Source organism: Petaurus breviceps, unplaced genomic scaffold, assembly GCF_028583685.1.
Source record: "Petaurus breviceps papuanus isolate PSGF00001 unplaced genomic scaffold, PetGlider_PUasm1.0 551, whole genome shotgun sequence".
NCBI classification, from domain to species: domain Eukaryota; kingdom Metazoa; phylum Chordata; class Mammalia; order Diprotodontia; family Petauridae; genus Petaurus; species Petaurus breviceps.
Genome location: NW_027186372.1, coordinates 10162390 through 10175055, shown reverse-complemented (window position 1 = coordinate 10175055; position 12666 = coordinate 10162390). Strand labels below are relative to the sequence as shown.

At 39.4% G+C, this 12666-nt stretch overlaps 1 protein-coding gene and 1 non-coding gene across 3 annotated transcripts in view; one reads left to right on the top strand and one right to left on the bottom strand.

Moving 5' to 3' along the window:
- Positions 1-12666, top strand: part of KCNIP1 (potassium voltage-gated channel interacting protein 1) — a 590945-nt gene that overhangs the window by 336362 nt on the left and 241917 nt on the right. The gene's annotated exons all lie outside the window — the stretch shown is intronic.
- On the bottom strand, positions 8115-8218 carry LOC138172894 (U6 spliceosomal RNA). Its single transcript, XR_011171262.1, has one exon. It is a non-coding gene; the product is annotated as a U6 spliceosomal RNA (small nuclear RNA).

Here is a 12666-nt window from a genome sequence, read left to right as displayed (position 1 = left end):
AACCTTGAGCAAGTTACTTAACCCTGATTGCTTAAAAAAAAAATTAATAATTGATTATTTGATAAAAATTATTGGGAAAATTGGAAAGCAGTATGGCGGAAACTGGGCATTGACCAATATCTTATGCCATTTACCACGATAAAGTCAAAATGGATACATGGCATAGATGTAAAGAGAGCTATACAAAAAATTTGAAAAACATAGAACATATTACTTATCAGACTTATGGGTAGGTAAACAATTTATGAATAAACAAGAGACAGAGAGTAGAGTGAGGTGTGAAATGGATAATTTTGATTATATTAAATTTAAAAGGTTTTGTACAAATAAAATAAATATAGCCAAAATCAGAAAGAAAGCAAAAAATTGGGGGGGGGGCTGGAATTTTTATAAACAGTTTCTCTTGCAAAGTTTCCTATCGCAAATATATAAAGAACTTTGCCAAATCTATAAGAACACAAGTCATTCCCCAAATGATAAATAGTCAAAGGATATGAACAGGAAGTTTTCCAATGAAGAAAACAAAACTATAGTCACATGAAAAAATGCTCTAAATCATTTCTTATTAGAGAAATGCAAATTAAAACAATCTTGAGATATTTTACACCTACCAGAGTGGCTAAAATGATCGAGAGGGAAAGTGATGAATGTGCAATTCAGTGATTTAGGCCAGGTAAGAAACAAGGCTGAGAATGGCCTCTTTTACCTAGTTAAAAAAAAAAAAAAAAACAATCTGGGAGGTGAAGACCTTAAGGGTTTTTGACCAAAACAGAAATGATTGCTATTTGCATTCACTCTGAGCCAATCAGGGCCCAAACAATAAGGGATTCCCATCAATTAGGAAATGGCTGTACAAGTTGTGATATATGATTATGATGGAATACTACTGTCCTATGACAAATGATGAGCTCAATGATTTTTAGAAAAACATAGACGCATAAAATAATAAAAAGCAAAATGAGCAGAAACAAGATAATGTTGTATAGAATGACAGCAATATTGTTTTGAGAACAACTTTGAGTGACTCATTCATTTTGACTATTATAAATACCCAAGTTAACTACAAAAGACATATGAAGGAAGACACTACCTGCACCCAGAGAAAGAATTGATAAATAGAAGTATGTATAAAAAAATTTTACATATATGTACATATTTTTGTCTGATGGTAGCCATGGAGGGGGAAGAGGTGAAAGAAAGGAGGTAAGAAAAAAAGGGAAAAAAGAAATTTATATGAGTTGTACAAAATAGATTTGCAGTTTCATGTGCAATCATCTTTTTATTATTCTCTATGTGATGGAAATGTTTGTTTTATTTAATAAATTAAAAATAAATAACATTTAAAAAAAAGAAATTAAATATGAATGCCTTCAGAGACTTATTAATATCCCTCTTGAGAAGAGAGGGGAGAAGAGAGAAGAGCCTGGAAAATGTGGAGCTCCATGGCACTCTGGAGGGCTAATGAAGTTCATGTAAGCTATTAAAAAAATTAAAATATTTAAAGAATTTCTTTAAAGCAACTTCAAAATTAGAGTAAGAGGTAGATGAAGATGTGAAAAGAAGAAATAGTTTATTAGAGATCTCTTCCTCCTTTAGGTGCCCAGCTCTAAGAACAAAAGTAAGGCTCCTTATATTATTGTAGTTACATCATTTTTCAGTCATGTCTGACTCTTCATGGCCCCATTTGGAGTTTTCTTGGCAAAGATACTAGAGTGGCTTTCCATTTACTTCCCCAGATCATTTTATAAATGAGAAATCTGAGGCAAACAAGGTTAAGTGACTTGCCCAGGATCACACAGCTAAGCCAGTAAGTGTTTGAGGCCAGATTTGAACTTCAGAAGATGAGCCTTTTTGACTCCAGGCCCAACACTGTTCTACCTACCTGCTCAAATCTCTTATGGTTTATTATTAAATTATCCATTCTGTGTTGTAGGTGGAAGTCATTTGAGTTTGTTACCCTATATTTTAATCATATGTGTTAATATAAAATAAGCCTTGGATGGCCACTTCCCTGGAGGCATATGAGTCATCAGCTTGTGAATTTAAGGAGATGTAAAGCAGGCTACAGTGCTAGGAAAGATGAAAATCTTCAGTGGTTGGCAAGCCCTATTGGTGACCTTTTCTAGCCTAGCAAATTGGCTGAGAGCTAATGCCCTCAGGCTAGAAGCTAGAACTTACTGGGAGGTTCTGGCAGGAATGAACTTTGTGTGAAGGGTAAACTCTGGGCCAGAGGCTAAACAGAGGTGAGGAAGCTGAGCTTTCCTCCTAGGAATATCTATCCCTACCTAATTCACTCTTCATGACTCTATTTGAGGTTTTCTTGGCAAAGATACTGGAGTGTTTGCCATTTCCTTCTCCAGCTCATTTTACAGATGAGGAACTAAAACAAACAGGGTTAAGTGACTTGCCCAGGGTCACACAACTAGTAAGTGTCTGAAGCCAGATTTAAATGCAGGTCTTCCTGATTCCAGGCCCTGTGCTCTATCCACTGTGCCACCTAGATGCCCACCATATATGTTACATAGGTGTATATGTACCATAGCTTATGAACTATTAGTAGATATATACATATGTTTATATTAGGAGAGAGGGAGGGGGGCATATACATATGTACTTTTTTCTTCATTCTCTACTGAAGGTTTTCTTTCATTTAATTATTAAATTAAAAAGAATTATTAAATTAAAAAGAATTTATTATAAATACATCAAGGTACCAACACATTGATTGTCTGATCACTGGAGATCGAGGTGGGGACAGCTTTTGTAGATAACTTGAAGACAATCCAAATAGGCCTACTTCAGCAAAAGATGAGGTGCCCTTGAATCTCAATTCCTTCCCAAGGTAGCAAGACGATTTGCAGGTAGAGGTAGGTGATGCAAAAAGCTGGACTTGGCATCTCCAACCCTACCAGAAGCTCCCCCCAAACTGATTGATAAGCAGGCCTAGGAACGATGGAATGCTGAGTCAACATAACTTTCAACAGGCCCATGGTTTCCCCCTCCCTCGGGTGCTGCTTGCCCTTGGAGTTCCAACTCCCCTCTCCCAAAGTAGAATGTGTAGATTTTTCAATCACCAAATCCTCCAGGCCACACCCAGCAAAAGGTCCCTATCTCCTTTCAGAGACCATCTCTCTTCGCCCATAGGAACATTCATCAGCAGAACTCCTCCCAACCACAAAAACAAAGTCTCCATCCTTCCCCTCCGCTTTTCAATACTTTACTCCTCTTCTCTTACTCCCTTCTAGACTCTTCTCTTTTTGAGATCATAGAGGTCACCTTCCCCTCATTTCTCATCCTTGATCTGCCCCTGGCATGTCACATATTCCATCCCTCTGCTCCCCTCCCTCCTTTATAGACCTTCTAATGTTGTAATGTAGTCCCACAAAGTCATTGATTCACCTGTAAGCAGGATGCTGTCAGGTTCTGTCCCTAATGCCTCATGCCCACTTCTTCACTGTTACCTCTACCAGACCTAAGCCTTCACGCCTCCCAATCCCCCCTTCACTCCTCCCAATTCTCTTCATGTGCATTTAGAAAGAAGTTTCTTACTGGTCTTTCTGCTATCACTTTGTTGCTGTTGCTGTCCTTGGCTGCTGAATGTATTCAATCTGCCCTCATTACTGTTGTTCGGGGTATTCGGGAAGTAAATAATCTCTTCAATTCTGTTTTTTTTTTTCTAAAAATGTTTCCACTTCTTCTTTATTATTAGGTTAAGTTCAGATTTGCAGAGCAGGTCACCCAGGGCTGCATCCTGAGCTCGAAAGCTCTTTAGAATACATTTTTGCATTCATTCCTACATTTTCTAATGGGTACAGAATAGTCTTGGGTTATTTGAATTTCCTTTCCTTTATTTTTGAAGTTCTTTCTCCTAATTTCTTGCAAAACGTGTTGTTTCTGAATTGAATTGTTAAATCTAACCATTATATATCTTGGAGTTTGCAGCCTTGGCCTTTTTCTGGAAGTGGTCTGTGAATTTCATTTTCTATGTTCAGAAAGTGGGCTGTTCTCTTATTTCCTGCATTATAGTATGAAGGTTTTTTTGTCCCGTCTTGTTCTCCTGGAATGCCAGTGATGCTTAGTTTATCGGTATGTATCTTCCCTTCGAGATTAGTATGTTTTGCTTGCACAATGAGAATATTTTCTTTTATCTTATTGTCATTTGCTTCTCTTTCATGTCATGTCCTTCACTTTTGTATATTTGCATTTCCAATGTAGTGTTCTCTTGTTTGTTTCTTCGGTGAGGTTTTTTTCCTATTCTACCTATTATTTTTACTTTACAGGCCATAAATTCTGCCCTCAAAATTCTCATTTCTCTTTTGAACTACTCAGGAACATCATGTGGTTTTTCTTCCATGTTCTCGACTTCCAGAGGATCCTCCATCTCATCAAATGTTGGGTTATTTTCCTTTGTTTTTCAGCATTTATTTACAGATGCTTGAATTTGCTTGCTAGATCTAGAGGCCATAGTTTCTTTTATTGTTAATGTTTTCCTTGTTGCTTTATCTGCTTTTGTTCCAAGTCTTTGAGTTTTCTTCTTCCTGAAATCTTTGGTAATCTTTCCCCTCCTCATTTTCCGTTTTTTACTTTATGACTCTGTCAGTGTTTGGTGGTTTCCTTGGGGGCTGGATCTCAGAGTGTCTTGGTCCCCTCCCACCCTGGGCAATTCATAGTTCACCATCCTAGGCCTCTTTCCCAAGTGACACTTGGGTGGACAGAATTGGCCTCTACTGAAGTTTTTCAATCCCAACCCTAATTTGGGATGGGGAAGGAGGACTTCCTGGTACCCAGGTCAGAGATGGAGGGATCTCAGTTCCCTCTAGGGTCTATTGAAAGCTGGTAACAGTGAAGGAGAAGAAAAGTCCTCTGAGGAAGAGGCTTGCAGCTCCCACAAGAGCATTAGTGTGTTTTCCTACTGACCTAGGATGGAAGTTAGGAGGGAAAGTACACATTTTGTGTTATTTATTGTTCCTTCTCACACACCCTTCTGGGGGGAACAATGCCAGGAAAGAGCTCTGCCCTCAAGAGTGAGAATCTGACTACTAGAAGGAGAAAAGGCCAGGAAGGAGTGATAGAGGCTGAAGGTATTTCACTGAGACCTGAGGCAAAATTATGATCCTCCTACCTTAAATTTCTACTTGTCCACACAAAAAGCCTTTCCAAAGTAATGTTTACTAAACAGAAAGAGGTGAGAGAGATAATTAGCACAGCCCTACAACTCATCAAATATTTAATGGGGAAAAATAGGTGCATCTTCCTGAGTTGTGGGATGAAAACACCTAGTTCTAAGTCCTCTATTCCCAGATTCCTCAGGGCACTTAGCCTTTCAACAAAAATAGTTTAATTGACTGAATAAATATCATTGAAAATGTGGATAAAATACAGGTTACTGAGTATGGCATTTAGAGACAAAGGAGATATCAGGTGAACCAAACGCTCCCTGGGACCAAGTGAAAGAGGAGAGGGGAAGGCTTCTATTCTGCCCATCCCTTCACAGAAAACAGATGTCATCCAAGTCATGAAGAAGATCAATGCCTTTCATTGGGGAACTTAGTCTTTTTTCTTCTTGGAGAATCTGAATTCCTGAGTAAGACACAATAATACTGATTCAACTTCACAAAGAGAGTAATGGGTTAAAATTACCTTCTGCCCCTTTAATTTAAGGTTCCAGCACCCCTTTCTTAGTTGATTTCTCTGCTTTTCTCTGAACCTAGGGTTCAGTAGTGTTCTGGAAAGCAGCTGCCTGACCATACGGGAGACTCTCACTCCAGCAGAGAGCATCAGAGCCTGAGGATCATTCCAGCTCTGTGGGCTGAAGTCACTGGCTGTGGTCCACAGGCAGAAGCAGCTGGTATTGGGTATAGCATAAATCCCAGTGTAGCTTCTGATGTGCCGGAGAAGAATTTCAGAGGCCCCAGCATCAAGCTGCCTATGACATTTCTGTGGACAGTATCTTAGGTTTAGAGCCAGAAGCCATGGGTAGACCTGCTACTGCTCACAACCAGAGTGACTTTTGAGATGATCTAGCCCAGCTCTCCCACCAAACAGATGAGGAAAGTGAGGCCCAAGGGATGTGAAGTGTCAGAGAGGAGAGCTGAAGGTTTGGCATTCTGACCCCAGAGCCAATGTTCTGTCCATTTTGTCAACCTGCTGCCTATACCAAGTAACAAAATGGGCGAGACAGACATTCAATTTAGATGAACTCAGAGACCAGAGAGAACCCTCTGGACTGGGATAGTTAGAGAAGATTCCATGGAGGAGGTAAAAATTAAACATGGACCAAAAAGAAATATAGCATTTGGATAGAGGAGGAAAGAAAGAGAAGAAACATGCTAGACAGAGGGAAGAATTTGGACAACGGTACGGAGACAGGAAGTAATATGTGTTTGGGGGGCAGTGAATGTAAGTCAGTCTATCAGAAGCCAAGGGTTATGATAGGAGTAGACCAGTTCTCTTAGAGAGTAGTGGACGATGTGGTAGGAAAGGTAGTTTGGAGCCAAATGGTTGGAGGATGTTAAATGTCAAGCTAAGGGAATAAGGAGTCATCAAAGTTTTTTGAGTGGAAGAATTGCCTAATAAAAGTATAGTTTCAGGAAGATTAATCTGACTGTGGTACAAAGGATGGACTAGGTCTAGAAACAAGAAGTTCAGTTAAGAGACTGCTGAAATAATCTAGCAGTAGTGATGGAGGCTGAAACCAGGGTATTGTCATAGTAATAGAAAGCACAGGAGTGAAAGACATTTTGAAAGATAAATTTTTAAGACTTGGTAACTGAGCAGCTACCTTCATTTTCATCTAGTGATGCATATATTAGTTTCTCTGTCTTGATTTCCATTATTTTCAGTTCAAATTAATGATGAGAAAGATACTCTCTTCCTATGTCATATTCTCTTCTCATAGCCAACCAGGGCAAAGCTTCTGTTGGCATTGGAGGCATTGGAGAGCATATTGGCCATATGCTCAGGGGGGAGGACCATAGTCATTAGTTTCATCAGAACATGGGAGCAGTCAGTCAATCAAAAAGTATTTATTAAGCACCAACTATATGCCAGGCACAGTGCTAAATGATGGAGATTCAAATAAAGGCCAAAAAAGGAGCAAAAATACGGTTCCTACTCTCAAGGAGCTCATGGGCTGAAAATAACTATATATAAACAGAATAAATACAGAAATACTATGGACATATCAAATAATTAAATACAAGCAAAAGTTTTATATATATTTATTTATGTCCATGTACATGGTCAATTGGAGATGATCAAGAGAAGGAAGGCACTAGAGTTTAGTGAGATTAGGAATAATATCATTCACATAGAAGGTGGGATCAGGGAATCACAGAAAGTCAGAATGGGAGAGAATCTACTCTTACACTGTCATTTCAAATGAGAAGCCTGAGGTCCAAAGAAAGACACAAAGTGAATGATGGCAGAGGTAAGACTTGAACCCAGGTTCCTTGACTCCCTATCCAGAATTCTTTCTGCTGCACAGTGCTGTACAAGTGGGTATAAATGGGGCTTTTAAGGTTCCCCTAACTTGGAGTGGTTTATTCTCTGACCATAGATACTAACAGCTCAATAGTATCTGCTCTAGATTCCAATAGGAACAGCTTCTTCTGACCTTAAACCAGCAGAAGAAATAAAACTCAAGCTGGGCTGAATTCTCACCATTATGAGTAGCATTGGTGATACTATAGAGAAAAGATGTTGAAACCTAGTCGAATTACTAGACAATCTTCAGTGTCAGATTAATTCAATTCAGAACAACAAAAATTCCTTAGGCAAGGAGGCATCATACTTGGTGCTGGGATAGCAATATTAGTAATTAATATTGATTATTGTTAATAATAACTCACAATGATATAGCTTTTAAAGTTTATAGAATATTTGTCCCCTCCCCAAATCCATGAAGTAGGGAGGACAAGTTTTACTATCCTGATTTGATTTTTTTTATTTGATAGTATTTATTTTATCATTTTCAAATACAAAGAGGATCTTTTGAGATGTTCAGTTAACCTATTCAATCATTGTGACCATCATTCCCATCCTTTTTTCCTGTTGGGGGGGTTTGCTCCCCCAGGTGGTCTTGACATAATTATCTGATCAACGCTGAGTACAAAAAAAATGTGGAATGCTTCACAAATTTTTGTGTCATCCTCGCACAAGGGTCATGCTAATCTTCTCTGTACAGTTCCGATTTTTACTATATATGCTACCAAAGCAAGCTCTATCCTGATTGTCTTGATGAGGAAGTTGAGATTCAGAGAAACTGGGTGACTTAGTGTCATAAAGCTAAAATGCACAGAATAGTCTTTGGAATATAGACTTTTTGGTCAAGCATTCTATCTACAATGCCTGACTCAATTTGATTAAAAAAATATTTATCAAGGACTTATTATGGACAAGACACAGTAACAGACAAGGGATACAAAGATACCACAAAATTTCTGCCCTCAAAGAACTTAAATTATACTGGGAAACATAAGTATACATAAATAAGTACAAGGAACCATGGGAGGAAGGGAGAAAGAAAGAGGAAGAAGAGGAAGAGATAGAATGTCATGTTTGGGGAATGGAGCTACTGATTCATTTTGGCTAGAATATAGACTGTAAGAAAAGGAGTCAAGTGAAACAAGTCCAGGCCAGAAAAGTGGGTGAGAAGCAGATTATAGGGTTCTATAATCATCAGGATAAGAAGCTTTCATTTTATCCTTGAGGTAATAGCGAACAACTGAAGAGATTTGAATGTGTAACAATCAGATCTAGGCCTTAAGAAGATTCTTTGGGCAGCTCTGTCAAGGAAAGAGCAAAGGGCAGCTAGGTGGTGCAGTGAATAGAGCACCGGCCCTGCAGTCAGGAGGACCTGAGTTCAAATCCAGCCTCAGACACTTAACACAAAAACTAGCCATGTGACCTTGGGCAAGTCACTTGACCCCAATTGCCCTCCAAAAAGCAAAAAAAAAAAAAAAAAAGGAAAGAGCAGAAGGGGACATAGCTCCTAGCAGGGAGACCAGTTAGGAGGCTACTGCAGTAGTCTGAGGAAGAGATGATAAGGGCCAGTGCTCAGGGGGGACATGTGTGAATGGAAAGAAACATATAAATGTGAGAGATGGTGCGGAGGTAGAAGTAGAACGAACAAGATTTGACAACTGATTGGACATCAGGTTTGAGAGAGACAGAAGGGCCAATGATGGTTCTAATGTTACTAATGGACAATGAATAGTACAGTCCCTGCCCTCGATGAACTTGAGGTCTAAAGATGGTGATACGACAAAAACACAAAAAAGATTAACCCACATGCTTCATGCTATATTTTGTCGTTGTTGAGTCATTTTTCTGTCATATTTGACTCTTCATTTACCCCATTTGGGGTTTTCTTGGCAGATACCAGAATGGTTTGTCATTTCCTTCTCCTGCTCCATTTTACAGATGAGGAAACTGAGGCAAACAGGGTTAAGTGACAAGCCCAGGGTCACACAGCCAGTAAATATTTGAGGTCACATTTGAACTCAGGAAGATGATTCTTCCTAACTCCAAGCCCAACAGTCTATCCAATGTGCCACCTAGCTGCCTTATGCTAAATACTAACCACCATTGTAAAAATTTAATTTCAGTATCTAGGGCTACAACCTATTGGCCGTTCCTCCCTGTTTTTTATATTTGGAAAACATTTTAACTTAACTGTATCTGGATGCTTTGTTATTTTGCTCTTCTGCTAGAATGGAAATAAGCTTGGGTCTGGTAAAACATCAGATCTTCAGTCTGGTCTTCAAAGCTCTTCACGACACAGGCTTATTGCATAGCACTCCCTTTCATATACTCTATATTCAAGTCAAACTGGCCCACTGGCCATTTCCCACACATGATCTCCCACCTCTGTGCATTTGCATAGGCCAGGCACCTCCTCACCTCTTCACAGAATCTTAAACATACGCAGTTTCCATCTCCTATCCCAATCTTCCTCTCTAATTGTAAGTTAGTGCTTTTTCCCTCTTGAAATTACATTGCATATTACTTGTATTTTCTTATCTATGTACATGGTGCATCCTCTTGTAGAATGTCAAAGAAAAAAATTAATATTGATAATGTACTCTGTGATTTAGTCTCAAGTCTGCTAGAAACAAATTTGTTGAATTTAATATTAATTTATATCCAGATCATTTCTATCTTGGAAAAGAGAGAGAAATGTCTAAATTGACATAGTCTAACATGATTCCTTGCCCCCAGCTTTTAGGTAAGGTTTATAAGAATCTTGGTCAAGAAAAGATGACAGTATGTTACAGGACACTTAGGGATTAGTTAACATTCTACAATGATCATCATACAATTCCTTTCAGAGCAATTTCCCTTTATGTGTTCTTTCCAGTGATGAATATCTTAACTTTGAATTTCCAGAGAGAAGACACTGTCCTCTGATGGGTCATGGTACCATTCACTTCAGGGAGGGGAGAAAACCATCTCATCCAAATAAGTGTCAAGTTTGGTTATCACCCTTACTCCATTTCAAAGGAAGGGCCTCTCCTTTATTCTTCACACTTTCCTAAAGAGAAAATGTTTTGGGAGAGTTTTAAGCTGGAGAAATATTTTTAAATATGTCTAGAGAAACTAAAAAAAAAAAGTTGTGGGTTTTTTTTTTTAATTTGCTTCCAGAAATGTAAATGACTTGAAGGCGGGGAGTTTTTCCATTCTTTTTTCTTTTTATTCACAGTGCCTAATACTATTCCAGGCACATAGGTGCTTGATGAATGTTGGTTTATTTGAATCAAAATGTTTTTCTTTTTCCCTATTTCTCTATGTCATTATTCAGGTGAAGCATCTTTACAGCTGTGCTCTCCCATTTCCCTTTCTGCCTTGGGGTCAGAGCAGACCTTTCCAAGTTCACCTTCCCCCTTCTCTTAGTTCCTCCTGCCCCTGGCCCCATGGTGAGCCATTCAGAAGTTAGTCTCCATCTGGAAATCTCCACCTCAATATGTTTCTTCCCATTACCCTGCTCCCCAACACCTGTTACATGCCCCGCCTGTGTCTTCCACTATGGCTGTGATTGTTCTGCTGCTGCTGGAGTAGTAATTGAACCCAGTGGTATTTAGAAACTCAGCTGCTAATGGCAAAGCGAACAGAGTAAATTAGAGTGAGATGCAGACAACACTGAAAATTACCCCTGGGCTATAGGAGTCATTTTCAGATACTCTTGTGACAGATGTGAATAGAGAACAGACAAGCTTAGGTGGCTAGCACAGCCCTATTTCCTCTGAGGGAGGCCTCAGGAAAGCCTCTAGTGAAAGTGACATTATTAAAAAAAACCCAGACCTTTCCGTATGGCATTTTAAAGGTTTCCATGGCCCTGTGTGATAGGTGGTACAAGTCTTTTCATCTCCAGTGCAGAAAGTGAGACTCAGAGTCTTAAGAATACCCAGCAGTTCATGTCAGAGGTGGGATTCGAACCCAGGTCTCCTGAGTCCAAAACTAGGGCGATTTTTCACTATGTGATTCTGCCTTTCAGCAGAGAGGAAGTCCAAGCCCTCCCTCACAATCACTGCTTCTGTTTGACATTTCACCTCCTCTACTTTGTACTGTCATACCTTTTCATAGACATCCTGCACAATATGGTGGGGAGAGCCCTGGACTCCAGAAGGTCTAGATTGGGCTCATCCCTAACTAATTGAGTGTACATGGACAGATCATGTCCCCTCCATGGGACTGTTTCCTCATCTAGAAAGTGACAGGGGTTGAACCTGACAGCTCCTTCCAGTTCTAACTTTATATGATTTTAGGAGTCTGATGTAAGAAAGTACAACTGATGTAAGTGCTTTGAGAGCAGGGAATTTGTCTTCAATTTCATTGTGAATAGGTACTCAATTATAGAAACTCCCAGAGATCAGAGACCATCTTCAGATATCATCTCACTCGTATTTGGTGATGCTAATGACTTCTGGTATTTGTTGAGACAGTTTGATAGTGTCGAAAGAACTCTGTAGTGGGAATCAGAAGACCTGAGATTTTTTTAGCCCACAAGAACCCTAACTAGGTAGTGTGATAGGACTTTCACCCAGGGCATAGACATTTAGCTGGATATACATTCCTCCACCCCCTCTCACCCCCTCTCACAGTGCTCTTGCCTTATATACCACAGCTGAGGGAGACAACCACAACTAAGCCTTCTCTAACTAGCCCCTGCTAACCCAAGGTCCCAAATAATTGGCTACACTATGGGGATGCAGATTGTACTCCAAGGAATTAAACAACTTGCAGAGTCACTTGTGATACAGTAAGGATGAAGGTTTGGCATGAAATCAATGTGTGATCCCAGGACCTTATTTTTTCTATCAATTTGTCCTAGCATCAGAATTCTCATCATGCTTCTGCCTACTATTTACTAACTGCTTCACCTTAAAAAATTATAGGATCAAAGGTTTAGAATTAGAAGTGATCTTATAGACCAACAAATCCAACCTATCTATCTTACAAATGAGGAAACTAAGGTTTGGAGAACTTCAATGACTTATCCAGCGTCTCACAGCTAGTAAATGTCTGAGGTAAAATTTGAACTCATGTCTTCTTGATTGTTGTTGAGTTATTTCAGACTTTTTGTGACCCCATTTGGGGCTTTCTTAGCAAAGATACTGGCCTTTCCTTCTCCAGCTCCTTTTTCAGATGAGGAACTGAGGCAAATGG